Here is a 14,745-nt window from a genome sequence, read left to right as displayed (position 1 = left end):
CCCAAGAAGGGAGTGAAATAAAATACAAGGTGTCGCTTTTATAAAGGCTTAAATCCAGCCCGAGCAAGAAGCATCTGGGGAGCAGCAGGCAGGCTCTTGCCAACACAACCCTGTGAAAGTGGCCAACTCAGCTCTACAGGACCTAGGGCTCTTCCACTCCCTGCCTGAAGGGGAGCAGGAATAGGCATCACAGACAGAGGACAGCATACTGAGCCCTACAAGTTCTGGAACCTCTCCCCTTCTTCCACATCTGGAACAAATGTCTGCCCCGTGCCTTTGGATACCTCCAGCCTCTGCTCCAGGTATCTGGCCCAAGAGCTCAGCATGAACAAAACTCTGCCCTTCCCCTCTAAAAACAAAAACAAGAAAGAAAAAAGAAACAGCAGTGAAGTTTATGATGAAGCTTCAAGATCTAGTCTCAGCTGCATTTTTCTGCCTATCATGAGGAGAAAGGGGACGGGTGGTAGATGGCTAGATGAGAGGAGGGAAAGATCCAGGTTAGGAGGACATGATGCCCATTCCTTGATAGATGCAACTATGGCAATCCTGCCAGGTTCCCAGGGCACCCTGGGGTGCTCAGAAACCTCCAGTCCTTGAACATTGCTGATTCCAGTTCACAAAGAAAATGCAGCCCTAATTTTCTCAGCCTACGTTGTACCTCACAGATCCCTGCTACCAGCAAAGTTTGCTTTCTGCCCATTTTGATCCTTCTTCCAAGTAGCTGAATCTGAATGGTGATCTACTGTACACAAGGGGAAACTGAGGCAGGGACCGAGGGAGCCCATGTGTCACAGTCCGCTATTGCCATCATCTACACATCCCCTAGTTAGCCCGAGGCAGCGGGAAATGTAGGCTTCTCCACTTTTATCTAGAAAAGCATTTGAAAGGCCACGGTTATCAAACCGTGTTTCCCCTTAGCTGGGTGGAACACAAACAAGTCGACCGTCACCGAGAAAAACAAACTACACATTCAAGCCACTGTGCCAGGAAGCCCTGCTGCCAGAGGCAGAAAGTGGACCAGCTGTGAGTCTCTTTGGCTGCAGCCTGCCGCAGCAAGGGGCCCCAGGTGAGGACGCTAGGGTAGCCCAGACTGGCTGTCTGAGCTGGGGGCACTGCTCATCCTGGACCACAAGTCTCCGTGCCAGGACCTGCCAGGAGGCAGGGGTTCTGTCTCCACACCTGTCCCGTGACACTCATCACCCACACATCCTGCCCTAGTATTGCCCTTCAGCTCCAAGGAGACTGAAGATGCAACTGAGGGCTCATGGATGACATGATGGGAAAATGACACCCTCCGCCCCTGGCTTCTGCAGGGCTCAGTTTTTCCCTCTGAATGAGACCCCAGGTGGTGAGGGTGTGATCCAGGAATAGCCAAGTGGGGTTGCTGAGGTTCCCCAGCCATCCTGAGAAGTGACCTTTCTTAGCTTCCTCAAAACTGAAGCACCTTGGGGAGGGATTTTTTTTCTTCCCACAGTGAAGTACTGAGAAAAGATCAAAGGACAGGGTTGCATAGCTGCCGAACTGCTTCTCTGAGGTGTAACCTGCTACTGCTGTCCTCTGAGGCTCACCTCCCTGGGGTGTCAATAGCAAGGTGGGGTCAGCATACCCGGATGGGGCAATGAAAAAGGCTACCTGTGACCTGGAAGCACTTCAGTCAGGGAAGTTTTGTGGATTTGTTAGTGGAAATCCAGCCTGCAACAGAGGACTATGTTCTTCACAGACCAATAGCTGTGGGTAGCAGAGGTCCTTGTGGGCTCCTGAGCTGCAGCCTCAGGGCAATTACAGTCTGGGGAAAGGATCTGGAAGACTCTGTCTGCCCAAAGACCTGCAGATGCCCATAGAATGCAGATGCCTGTGCTCCAGGCTAATTGATGAAGGACTTGGGCAGGTGAGGATGTTATGCATTCCTGAGCTCCTGGGTGAGGAGGATGCAGGGTATTTGCTCTGACCCTGGCTGGGTCTTCCCCAGGGCCCCATTAACAGTATTATTAGAGCCCTAGTCACAGGAACCAGGACAAGATTTAGCTGGAATCAGAAGTCTAGCTGTGCCTGCAGGCCCAGGCCTGGCCTCTCCCTCCAGTCCCGCCACAAATGCCCGTGAGGATGGTACAGCTACCAGCATGATCTATCTTCCTCACGCATCCCCATTTTGTGTGTGTATGTGTTCATATGTGAATGTGCACATAGGTCTAAACAGCATGTGGAAGCCATGGGTCAATATCAGGTATTGTCCTCAATTGCTTTTCACCTTATATTTAGGGACAGGGTCTCAGGGTCCCTGCCTGAACCTGAGTTCACCGATTCAGCTAGGCTGGCTTCATCCCAGGGACTCTTAACAGTGAGGCAAGGGAACATGCTTTTAAGCATCTTTGAACCCTTAGCTTAAGGCATGGTTCATAATAGGTTAAGATATACAAGTGGCATACAGACGGGGAGATGGATAGAAGGATGGACAGACAGGGGATAAGGGGATGGATATCCAAATAAACGCTTTGCTTTCCCAGTAGTTAACAGTATAGAATCTAGGCAAATATGTGTGTGTGTGTGTGTGTGTATGTGTGTGTGTGTGTGTATACAAATATACATGAGATATACATGTGGGTACAGTATGGCAGAAGGAACAAGAACAAGAAAAACTGAGTACTAGGAGATAAGAAAGGACTAAATGCTCATGAAGGAGACAAGTTATGAAAAAGAATATAAAGTTGTCTTTCTAGTTTGAACCTTGTCATGGATCTTTCATTTTTTGGTGCTGGATAAGTGCATAAAATCTACTTGATACTGAAAGTGAGAAATTTAATGTTTTATAGCTTCCATTCTGAATGCCAATTCTAAACAGATATAAGTTCATTAAGTTGTATAAAATTTGGGTCTTGTTGATTTTGGTGTGTTACATTTTGTATTTATTTGCAAGGATTTTAATAATAAGTTCTATTTAATTTTTTTTCAATGTTTAGGCTATAACTTAAGATGCGTGACTCACTGTGCTCCAGGGACCCTGAGAAGGAGGACAGGGACTATGCCTGATGCATCTTTGTACTCTTCTCTTAGTGCCTGGTGCATACTAGGCTATGAAACATAAGTGGACGGACAGCAGGATGGTAAACAGATAGACAGATGAGCAAATAAGAGCTTTGCTTTCTCAGTGGCTAATGATTTAGAGCTAGGTTTGCCCAACGGAACTTTGTAACCGCGGGCAAATCATTTAACTAAGGATGGGAATACCAGAACACATTTCCTAGCGCCGTGGTAAAGATTAGATCATCTGGTCCACTCAGACCACCGCCCACCACACAGTATATGCTATTAGATTACTATTATGTGCCAGCTAGAGACAAACCTGCCAACTTTGGGGAGTCTCAGTAGTGCTGTGGAAATACATGGTTTTTACCTCGGGAGTGTTGTGGAGACTGAGGGACTAGAGTTGTCTGTACGGATGGAGTAGAAACTGGACTCAGGACGCTAAATGAAGAAGCAAAGGAATGGTCTTCCTTGATCCAGAAGATGGAACAACTTCATTAAAACAGCAAAACCTGTATCCCAACCAGAACCACCCATCAGTCAATCTGAGTGCGGCCAAGACAACAAATATTCACCACCTTCTTAGTGTTTCTGTGTTTTCAGAGATGCCAGAGTGACCTTTATCCCCACGGAGGAGAAGATGGGCGTCCACACCCTGGATTTTATCCCCTAACAGAGCTCATTAGATAGGAGCACCCCATTCAAGTTGGACCTAAAAGCCAAAGGCCCCACAACAGCTACCCAGTGGCCTGCGAAGCCCCAGCAGCCATGGTAAGGTGGCATGGGGAGCCAAAGCTGACACTCCAAATTACAATCTAATAGCTTACCGCGCTTCCCTCACACACAGCAGCAAAGGTTACCGTGCAATTATGTGTCGCTACACACAAATGACAGAGCAGTTACGGTTACTTTACCAATTACAGGGAAATTGCTCCCACTCTGCAGAGACTGGCACTCTGAAAACTCTATCATCTCCACAGAGGGGATCGAAGAGGCTGCCAGCGTCCTTCCTCCAGCAGTGTCCCCTGGCTCTGGGACAGAACCACTTGAGGAGTCCAGACCAGAAAAGGGCTGGAAGCAGAGTTGGGAAACTGTGAGAGCTCTCCTTCAGTCCCTCAGAATCACCTTTCAACCCCAGGTCCAGGGATCATCTCTTAAGGATTCAACCATCATGCTGACAGCCATGCCAGTCCATCGTGAAGACGGTAATGCAGGAGGTGGGTTGGCACCTGATCCTGATGCTGCCCTGCGCCAGCTGGCAGGCCCGTGGTCCCCTCCTCACAGCCCCTTCCCTGCCACAGAGAGATGCTCTCCCTGGCCCCCAGTTGGCTCACCTTTACCAGAACTCTAGTGAACTCTTATTACAGAAAGGTCAGAACTAGGCCAGAGCTCAGTAGTCCAAAGGCAGTGCTAACGAGCCAGGGGTCATCAGGTCCAGACCCCTGTGGGCCAATTAGCTGAGCTCTGGGATACAGTCCTTTCCATAGCCACAGGCTGCCCCTCTCACCCCAGGCATCCAGTGCTTACAAATAGTCCACACTGGCCCAGAAATGCATGTCAGGTGAGCCACTGGGATGGATGGATGCAGCCGACCACTCTGGCCATAGGCATACCTGCCAGGCTGCTCTGGATCCCAGGAAAAAAAAATGGAAGGCCAGACCTGGTTCTTCTACACCTGCTCTGAGGATAGCAAACAGAAGAGTCCAAATACCTGGCAACAAACCAGTACTTCTTCCTTTCCTGGGTCAGGGGGTATTGCCCAGCCTCACGGGTGGAGTTCCGAGTACCTCTACAGCATGTTTTGACCACCCTGCCCATTAAATGAGGGAGGGAAACAGCCCAAATGACTAGTGTGGGACTGTCTGAGGCTCTGCTGGTGTTCCTTAGTCTAGAGGAGCTCCTCACTTTGCGCAATAATGGGGAAAATGGGGCTTCTGGGAAAAAAATGTTGCCGACAAATCTTCATCTGCCAATTTGCTTCTGGGTATTTATAGAAGACCAAGTAATAAAGGAAGTCCCAGGAACATGAAGGTGCAAAAGTCTCCGTTGCTGTCCCCCAAATTGTTCTTCTCCAGTGGAGACACAGACCTAAGCTATGTTTAGACAAGTTGTTGGGATCCTGTTTCAGGCGTCCCTGGAGAGAATGCAGGCAAGGCCACCAGCTATTATGGAAACAGGTAGTAACTCTGTCCAGAGGTGATTTGGTCTCTGCGTCATGTTCCTTGGCTTAGAACACAGCATACCACCATTATTTTATACTATTCCAGTGAAGAAAGTAAGGTCACTAGGCCAGATCAACCCATTTTACAGGAAATAAAATCAAGATGTAGATAAGGCTGCCCTAGTAGCCTCTGAAGTTACAGGAAAAACAGAAGTCTAAATTCCCAGTCTAGAAGGAGAAAACAAAGAAACAACAACAAAACCCCAGGTATCCAGCATGTTACTAGGCAACAGCCTTAGAGTAGGCATCTTCCAGACTCAGGGACAGCAGAAACCACAGCTTAAGGAGGGGACCTCTGCCCTCTGCCACCTCCAGAGCCTGGACACAACCAAACCTCCCCTCCTCAGTAGGTCCCTGGTCAATCATCAAACTCTGAATATTCCTCTCTTGTGTCCATATGTTCCAAAGGAAGTGGGAGTGGAAGCTTTGCAAAGAAATACAAGACCTGAGGAAAAGGTGAAACTTGTGTGAGCCAAGGCGCCTCAGGACAGAAGACCTTTGGAATTCCTCATCCTCACAAGCTGTAGATCTTCTTGTATTAATTACACCTAAACACACACACACACACACACACACACACCAGGAGCTGCCCATAGCCAGCCTCAGTGAATAGAGCATGCGGGATTTCTTTTTAAGGCAGGTATTGATCAGATAAGCTGTAATAGCTCATGTCTAAATACAGACTCGATTGTGAAGCCCGGCAGTACAGGCTGATAATCATCACCCACTTATTAGGAACCATATCTCAAATATGGCTGCTGACCCCTCAGGTGCTCATAAATGCACCAGGGCCTGCAGCGCAGAGAGCACGGGCCCCTAGAGAGGAGGCTGTGTATGCTCCACTCTGTCTCCACAGGGGTAAACAGAGAGGGCTCTCGGGAGCCTGGAAAGAACTCCAGGAGACTGTCGTAGGCTTTGGTTTCGCCTTGTTAAGAAGTGATCATTTTTATAACACACACACACACACACACCCCTCCAGTCCTTTGATGACTTTACTGATCTGTATATCTTCCCCTTTCTCCCTCATAATTCCTAACCCTCTCTGTAAGCTCTCTTGAGACTCCCACTGCCTTGAACTCTCAGAAGGAAGCCAGAGAAGGACTGGTACAGGTGAAACTTGCCCCTGAACCCAGGTTGTGAACATAGAGAGCAGAAACGGGAGTAGGGGACCGCTGCCATTCACTTAGTTACGAATGCATTATCTCAGAGTGATTCTTTATTGTGTCCTTTTCAAAGGGACTGTAGGGAAAATGAGTGTGTACAGAGGAGGGGTGGGGGAGCCAGCAAGCCACAGCCACAATAACCTAGTTAGACAAATATGTTATTGAAGGGGCTCAGTAGAAAGTGTCTCGGGGCTGGAAAAACAACCCAACAAATTGTAGCCAAGGTTCCCAAGAACCAAGAGTCCTGCTTTCAGGCATCTCATAAAGGAGGGGAGGGGGGCAAAATATCAGGACAGAAGAAGGCCAATTGTGTCCAAGGAGCTCTGTGGGGAGTTGGGGCAGCTTGCAAAGCTCCCATACCTAGAGAGCAATGGGAGTCATAAACAAAGGCAGGGCTTCTTTGTATACTCGTTTTGAAATCTCTGTGTATTTGGGGATCCACTATGGCCCAATGTCACCAGATATCTAAAGAGTCTTTTGCTAGTCATGATAACAAACTGGGCTTCTAACAGGGACCTAAGGCCAGTCATTTCTGCTGTATTTCCAGGAGAGGGCCATTAATCCCAGCCTGCTTTCTGCAAGCCAGGCCACAACCAACAGCAAGTGTTTGCCATGTACCCTCCAAGGGGTTGCTGAGCAGAGCTATCGGGGAGCTCAGTCAGGATCCTGGGGGCTGAACCCATGACCTTCTCCTCATTAGCCCAGCTGCTGAGGGCCCCAGGTTCCTCCCTCTGACAAGCAGCCAGGACCTGGCACAATGGAGGTCTGCACTGGCCATAGCTATGGGCCAGCTTGGAAAGAAAATCAGGACACTGCAGGTGGCAACTAGGCTGGAAGCAAACCCAGTGGCCCCAGCTGGACCCCTGGGGACTCCCAGAGAAGTTTCTCAGCCTTGGGAGCAATACCACTCTGGAAGCTTTCCTCCCCTTCCAGACCTTAGCTTTGCACGCCCCTAGCAGCTGCCTGTCAAGGGTAGATAAATCCCACGCGGCCCGCCCATCCATCCCCAGCTCTTGGTCTCCCTCTCAGAGTTTAAGGCAGGCAGCCACAGCCACCACTCGAACTATAATTGAAGTGAGGAATGCCACGATTATTAAGTTTGTGTGTTTCCTGGCGGGTACAGGGAAGCAGTGGCCCTGCTCGCCAGGCTGAATTATGGGGTAGGTCATTCCCTTGTTAGTGGGAATAAATTTTATTAGCCCCACTCATGTTGCTGCGTATCTTCCTCTCTTGCTCCTCGGGCCCGTGTGTCTGGGTAATGTCGCCTGCATGCAGGATAAATCAGCAGAACAGATCCCATTATATTTTGGAACACTGACAGAGAGACACAGTAATGGTGTGGAGCGCAATACTGGCTTTCTTTGCTCTCGCGCAGACCCGAGTGTGTGTATGGGGAGAGCATATGAGGGCAGACTCACTAGGAAGAGGGATCTAACCGGACAGACAGAATAAGGAGAGTGACCTTGGTTGCTCCTTTCTTCTCTAACTTGGTTAATGAAATAAGAGCAGTTGCCAATGCGTGAATATGTGATCTTTCCCTTTGGCCTTGCAAAAATTAAAGGACATCAGAAACATAAGAGCAGTAAGACTGTGGCTCAAAAGGTGTCTCCTTCTAGTGCGTTCTCTGAGCATTCATTCCGTGTATGGAGAAAGGAAGGCAGGCCAGCTAACAAGTACATCGTGGGACTGAGAAGCTGTACTTAACCTCAGTTAGGCAGAGCCCACAACTCTCCAAGGAAGATACTGATGGCGAAGACTCAGCAACTCATCGTGTGGACCATATAACCAGAGGTGGGAGTGAGTGCGTGCAGGGTGGGGCTGAGCTCATTTGTATTCATCGAGCGGTTCTGCGCCTTTCCTTACTTCCTAATAATGTCTGTGTTCTTTTCTGCTCTTTATTAAATAGATATTGTCTCACCAGCTCCTTCTTTAGCATAAAATTAGAGCAGAAGAGAAACTGTTTGCTGGCCCTATGATAGCTCGTGAGCTGGCTGAGACCCAAAGGTCCAGACTCCCTGGCGGGCATCCCTGCCAAGACACTGCCCTGTGTAGATGAAAAGAATTAAAGGGAACTCCACATCTGGAGTGATCAGTGACAAGATGTCCAGCCTTCCATTCAGGCTGTGCTATGCCATACCGAATGAGGCTGGTGTGTGCTCATATATACATGTACGTGTGTAGACTCATGAGAAAGGACTTTCGCTATGTTCACTGCTGAAAATAGTGCGTAGGCAGGAGGGGGAACAAGCCACAAAGAGAGGCCAGGAGGTGATGAGGCACAGGGAGCCGGGTTTAGAACAAGACATGGAGAAATCAGAGAGCAACAGAGAGACATCAACCAGAGGGGAGACATGTAGGCAGAGGCCGCCTGTTCGTTTCCTGGCCACACAGACTCCTGAAATAATCACACAAAAGGTGTGTGCACATGTGAGCATATGTAGTAGTGTGCGTGACATTGGGCTGAAGTGACATCTCAGCATGGGGAGGTTCCGCGTCCTGAATCCACAACTTGGGAACTTACATGCTGATCTCTTGAATCTGCCTGTGTTAAAACTCAGTATGTGTGATTCTTGGGTTCTGCAGCCACCCCACCCCCACCCCAACTGACTTGTTGGCCTTGGAATGGCATTGTGGGAGAACACATTCAGCCTGGGGCCAGCCTCAGGCTTCCTCCCACCAGGTCTATCTCATCCCCCTAGGTCTCAGCCATCATCACAGGATCCCAAAAGACTATGACATTTGACCCAGATGAGACTTCTACAGCAAACCCTGCTGACCAAGACAGGTAATGCAGGCGAGTGACTTTACGCACGCCTTCATGAGAGCTACATTGAAGAAAGACAGAGGAGACTTCTATCTTGGGGTTGTCTTAAAACAGACATCCAAATCTTAAATAAGGAAACCGTGGTACTCAAAGGGTTTGCAAGGAGTGAGGGTTCAGGTGGGATTGGGGGATACTTGCAATATGTGTACCTATTGGGACTGTGGAACTCCATGAACTTGGGTAGGGAAGAGGAGGAATTCCTGGACCAAAGGAGAGTAAGTGCCAAGCAAAGAGAGAAACCCTTGCCTCTCACCATAACAGGAAACAAGCCCATGTAGTCAGAGCCCAGCTTCCTGCTGACAGGCAAACGAAAACAGCCCAAGCAAACTGGCTGAGACTGGCCTGGGACAGCTGCCTGGCCATTCCGGATGCTCGTTTTATGGAGTTCAGGATCTCAGGCGCCAGGCAAACCTGAGTGACCATCTAGGCCAGGACACAAGGTCAGCTTGAGTCCAAGGGGATGACCCTGTCTTCTCCCTAGGACTACCTGCTGTGTCTGGGAAATTGATAAGTCAGACAGCACATAGGGATGGGGTTGTCCCTCATATCATTGATGTATGTTTTTGGGCAGGAAGTGAAAATGAAGCTGGTCCTTGTACCTCTGGGACCCCCATAGGACTGGCAAGATCAGTGAGTAAACCTTTGAGTCATATGGGAGCTTGGCCTAGACATGGTTCTTCCAGATGGACCTCTGGAGTCGTGGGAGGTTTCTCTAGGCTGCATTAATTGGAGAAATCCACTTGTACCCGACCTCAGGACCCAGGATCGCATGTGCCCTGTTCTGATGGTCCTTGCAGGAACTTGTCTAACCAGACACTGTCTATCTGCACTGGGACATGCCGTGGATCAAACAATGGGCTGGGCATTTAGACACACAGTATGTGCTCCTGTTCTCTTGTCTGACTGACGTAAGCACTTGACTTTCCCCCTGGAGAACGTTCCTCACAGGACTATTCTTTCTCTGAGGCACTATGGTGGATCAGGACGGTTGAGAACTCCAGGGGTGCAGCGGGCTTGAGGTGCTATTTGCTCCGCCCCTGGAACCAGAAAGGATGACCGCCTCTTCTGTGGTCCTATAGGACTCCAGGGATAATAAAAGGGGAGTGAGGCACCTTGCACACTGGCAGGGCAAGGCTATACAGATGTGTGGTGGCCATCGCTCCCTACTCCCAGTTCTGAAGGCCTCACGGGTGATAGGTCTCTCTAAATAAGAGTTCCCACCCCATGGACCCAGTTTTTCTATTGAAAGGTCACTCTGAGATCAAAGCTCACAGGAAAGAGGAAGTGATTTGCAGCCACACCATGTGAGCCTCCCATTATCAGCTCTATGCCGGTGCTGCCTGATGTCTGTCTTCACTCCTTAGCTGGTTTCAAACTCAGACTTCAGGAAAGGGCGTGATAGACACTCGCTTGACCAAAACCTTTGTCCCATCTACAGGCTATAGTGACTGACTTCCCTTCCGCATTCCTGGAGACTGAGCTCTTTCCTTGATTTTGGTCAGTCTGTTGCCTAAGACATTCCCAGGACTTAGGATGTTTCTCTCCTCATCGGCTTACTCAGAGGCAGAGCCTAGGGCTTGTGTGAGGAACCCCAGCAAGCTGAAGAGGGAGAGGAATATAGGTGATCAAATCTAGGACAGCCCCTAGACTCATGGAGAACACAGCTCTTTGGCTCACAACAGTGTCCTCCCGAGAGCAGGCTGCCTACTTCATGTTAGAGCTGTCATGTCTCTGTGGGAAAGGGTGGCCTTCACAGAGTCTTAGCACAAGATAAAAATACTAGGCTATGGGCCCACGATGGAGGCCTAGAGCTATATGTGACTGAGAGTTGCGGGGAACCTTTAAAGTAGGCTACAAGAGGAGCCAGGGCCAGCGATAGAGTTGGATAGTATGAAGCTACAGAAATAGAAATGAAACCAAAGTGGTTAGTCCTCCTAGACACCTTAGTAGCAAACTGGTCTCAGGCTTGTCTTTAGGCCCTTGAATCCCAGCACAACCTGAGATGCCTGACAGGTCTTTCTAGGCCTCCTATGCCCTCATGAGATTCTCCCAGCGATGTGCAGACTCTACAGCTCTTGTTATTGGATGCATTCTCCATTCGGGACCCAGGGAAAGAACGGCGGCTCAAGAGCAAAGCTGAGGGCTGTTCTCATCCCTACAAACACCTAGAGATGCTTTGCTGGCTCCCACAGTATCGCTATCCAACAAGTTCAGGGATTCATGCCTACAAGTGCTCCTGTGTTCTCAGTCACTCAGATGAGACCACTCCTGGTTATTCCCCGGCCACCTCTCTGATAGGAATGTGGCCAGCCTGCTGGCCCATGAGGAGCAGAAGCATCATTGAGTTCTCCGAGAGTTGCAGTCAGAAGGTTCTGGACTCACGATTCAACACCTTTCGCATCGAGCAGCTCCCTGGAAGCCCTATAGCACAGTAACCTGAGTCACACAGACTTCCTCTGCCTCCTCCACACACACCTGCCACCATATACAGCCAGAGGGAATTCTCAGACCTCATGGGGTAGGCAAGGGACTCAGGGTCAGGCTACTTTCCGCTCAGAGTTCAAGGAAGGAATTTGGGTTGTAGGAAATGGAAGGGCCATATAAGCCTAACAATACCATACAGGATTAGAGCAAAGGGTGTAATCAAAATGAATCTGGTCATATCCCTTTGAAAGGTCCTCGAGTTATAACCACAGTAAAAGCCCTAGGACCTCCACTCTTCAAAACAAAGGAAAAGTTAAAGGAACCTCTTAAGCTTTAGCCTCTTTCTGCTATTTCCTACTGGAAAGAGAATCCATGGGGCAAATCCTGCTGTGATGGTTAGCTTTATGTCAATTTGACACAAGCTACAGTGATTTGATGAGAAGAACTCTCAACTGAGAAAGTGCCTGTATAAGATTTGTCTGTGGACAAGTGTATAGTGCCTTATCTTGGTTGCTGATTGATATGGGAGGGCCCCGTCCACTATGGGCAGGACCCCTTCTTGGCTGGTGGTCTTGGGTGCTGTCAAAGAAAGTCATCCGAGCAAGTCAATAATCCATGGCCTCCGGTTTCTACCCTGGCTTCACTCGGGGCTGGGCTGTAGTATGAATTGTAAGTTTAAACAAACCCTTTATGGTTTTGGTTAAGGGGTTTATCATAGTAATAGAAACCCTAACTCAGATACCATCTGAGATTTGGTTCCCACTTTATAGACCCCAAGAGAGCCCTGGATTGAGGGGTAAAGAGAATTCCAGAGTTCATCTTGTTCATTCTCTGCCTTTAAACTGGAAGAAACAACAGCACAGGGGATGGGTCAGGGGAAAACAGGATGCCAGCGGAGCTGACCCTGGGGGCCGTGTCACAGTCTGGCCTGGCTGGGGCTGACATTGTGCTGTATGGGACATGTGTGGTCTGAGCTGAGTCCAGATGAATTGTAACGAGAGAGCCTGAGCGATGTAATGTGGGGACCGAGCAAATCAAAGGAAGCTGGTACTGTGCATTAAAAGCTGCCCTGGCCTTTTTTAGACTGGCTGGGAGACAGCCCTAGCCCCGTGCAGTTTCTGGCCTCCTCCTCTCTACTCTTGGCCCTGAACTTGCCTCTAACTTGAAAGGGCTAATTAAAGCCAAAAGAGAAAAAAAAAAATCAAAAGCTTGTTATCTGGCTCCATTACTCTCCATCCTTCATTGTTCTGTCTCCCAGTGCTGTGCTCCCTCTGTTCTCTCTGAGGATACCACGCGGTGTTAGGCTTGACAGGCCCCATGGTGAGCTTGGCTTTTGTATTACTGCAGGAGCAAGAGCAGCGTAGATACCTGTTCATGCTGCCAGGTGGACCTCTGCAGAGGCTGTTATTCCCAAAAGCCAAGCCCAAAACAATTTTGGGCGTGTTTCCTATAGAAAACTGTCAGACATTGCTAAACCCTCTGATCTCTGGAGAACTACCTGCTGAGGAAGCAGGCATGGCTTCCATGTCATCTACTGGCATGAGCAATTATACACATGGGTGTGTAAGGGCATCGGTGGAGACATTTATTGCATGTATTCAAGTGTGTCGGGGTACTCAAACGTAACACGAAGATTTAACCAAGGTGCCCTGGATTAGAGTTAACCCGCTCCCAAATGTAGATTTAGATTCAATTGCCTGTTAACTGTAGTAAGTGGTTCCAGGATAATGGGGCTGGGAAGGAGGTTGGTGGCTAACGAACTTGTTATACAGGTGTGAGCCCTGAGTTTAGGTCCACAGAAGCCCATGTAAACATTGAATGCCCACCCACCTATAATTCCAGTCTTGGAAAGCTGAAACAGGGGGATTCCCTGAGTGAGCTGGCTCTGTCTCAAAGAATAGGCTGGAAGAGTAAGAGAGACTGATTACCACATCAGCCTCGAGTCTACACATACATTGTATCCGCACACTTATCCCCATTCGCCACAAAATATTAAAAAGAAAATACGGTAGGATATTTGAGAGGTGGTTAATGAGAGGATTCATTTTTGTTTTGTTTTGAGACAGGTTTCTCTGTGTAGCACTGGACGTCCTGGAACTCACTCTGTAGACCATGCTGGCCTTGAACTCAGAGAATCAGAGAGTGTTTCTGCCTCCTGGGTGCTGGGATTAAAGGTGTGCACCACCACTCCCAGCTTGAATCAATTACTTTATTGTGGGTTAAGGATGCGACCGGTCATCTCCTACTCTCTTTCTCTTGCCTTCCCTTCATCCTCTTGTTCTGCTATGATACAGGGTCCTCAATAAATTCGAACATTTGATTGTAGACTATGGCAACCTCCGGAACTATGTGAAATAAATTTCTGCTCATGATTGGTGGCCCAGTCTTGGTGCTCCACTATAGAACTATGAGGGTTCTCTAATAGTCTTCTCTATACCTGTCTTCTACTGCTTTCCCCCACTGGCCTATGTTTAAGTAATACACACACACAAGCGCACACACGCACGCACATGCGCGCACACACACACAGAGCATGGCACACACAGCACAAATCTAGTTCACCACTGACTCCCTACATTTAGGAACAGTTCAAAATCCCCCAAATTATTAGCAGTCCCATAGGCCCTCTTGACGAGATCAGTCACGACCCAAAATGAATGGCGCCAGGATGCTTGCTTTGCATTCCCTTTCTCAAAGACTGTTATCTGCAAGCGGAAATAAACCCTTTCCTCCCCAAGTTGCTTTTAGTTGTGGTCTTGGTCATAGTCATAGAAACCTTGCTATAAGACAGAGGCCTTTTCCACGGTGCTATGAACACAGAGATGTTTAAGAAATATGCGTGATCTCTTCCTAGCCCCTCTACTCTCATTTGTCATTCATAAAGGTATGCATGGAGCTAAAATAAAACCACAATTCTCTTAAATCCCATGTCCACCTCAAATGCAACCTGACTTCTGACGTGAGCACTTACCTTTCCTGAATCTTCCACTCTTTTCTCTAAGCTGCTCCACTTGGCCCAAATGCAAAGAACATCAAGTGTACGCTTCCACCCGTTCCCAGCCCTGGTTCTCAAAGCCAGCAAGGGGAAAGAG

The 14,745-nt window shown here is 48.8% G+C and overlaps 1 protein-coding gene across 1 annotated transcript in view; it reads right to left on the bottom strand.

The window, feature by feature from the left end:
- Nucleotides 1-14,745, bottom strand: part of Plxna4 (plexin A4) — a 454,143-nt gene that overhangs the window by 367,567 nt on the left and 71,831 nt on the right. The gene's annotated exons all lie outside the window — the stretch shown is intronic.

Source organism: Chionomys nivalis, chromosome 1, assembly GCF_950005125.1.
Source record: "Chionomys nivalis chromosome 1, mChiNiv1.1, whole genome shotgun sequence".
Classification (NCBI taxonomy): domain Eukaryota; kingdom Metazoa; phylum Chordata; class Mammalia; order Rodentia; family Cricetidae; genus Chionomys; species Chionomys nivalis.
Note: the sequence above shows the minus strand (reverse complement) of the source record. Positions and strands in the feature narration are given on the sequence as shown.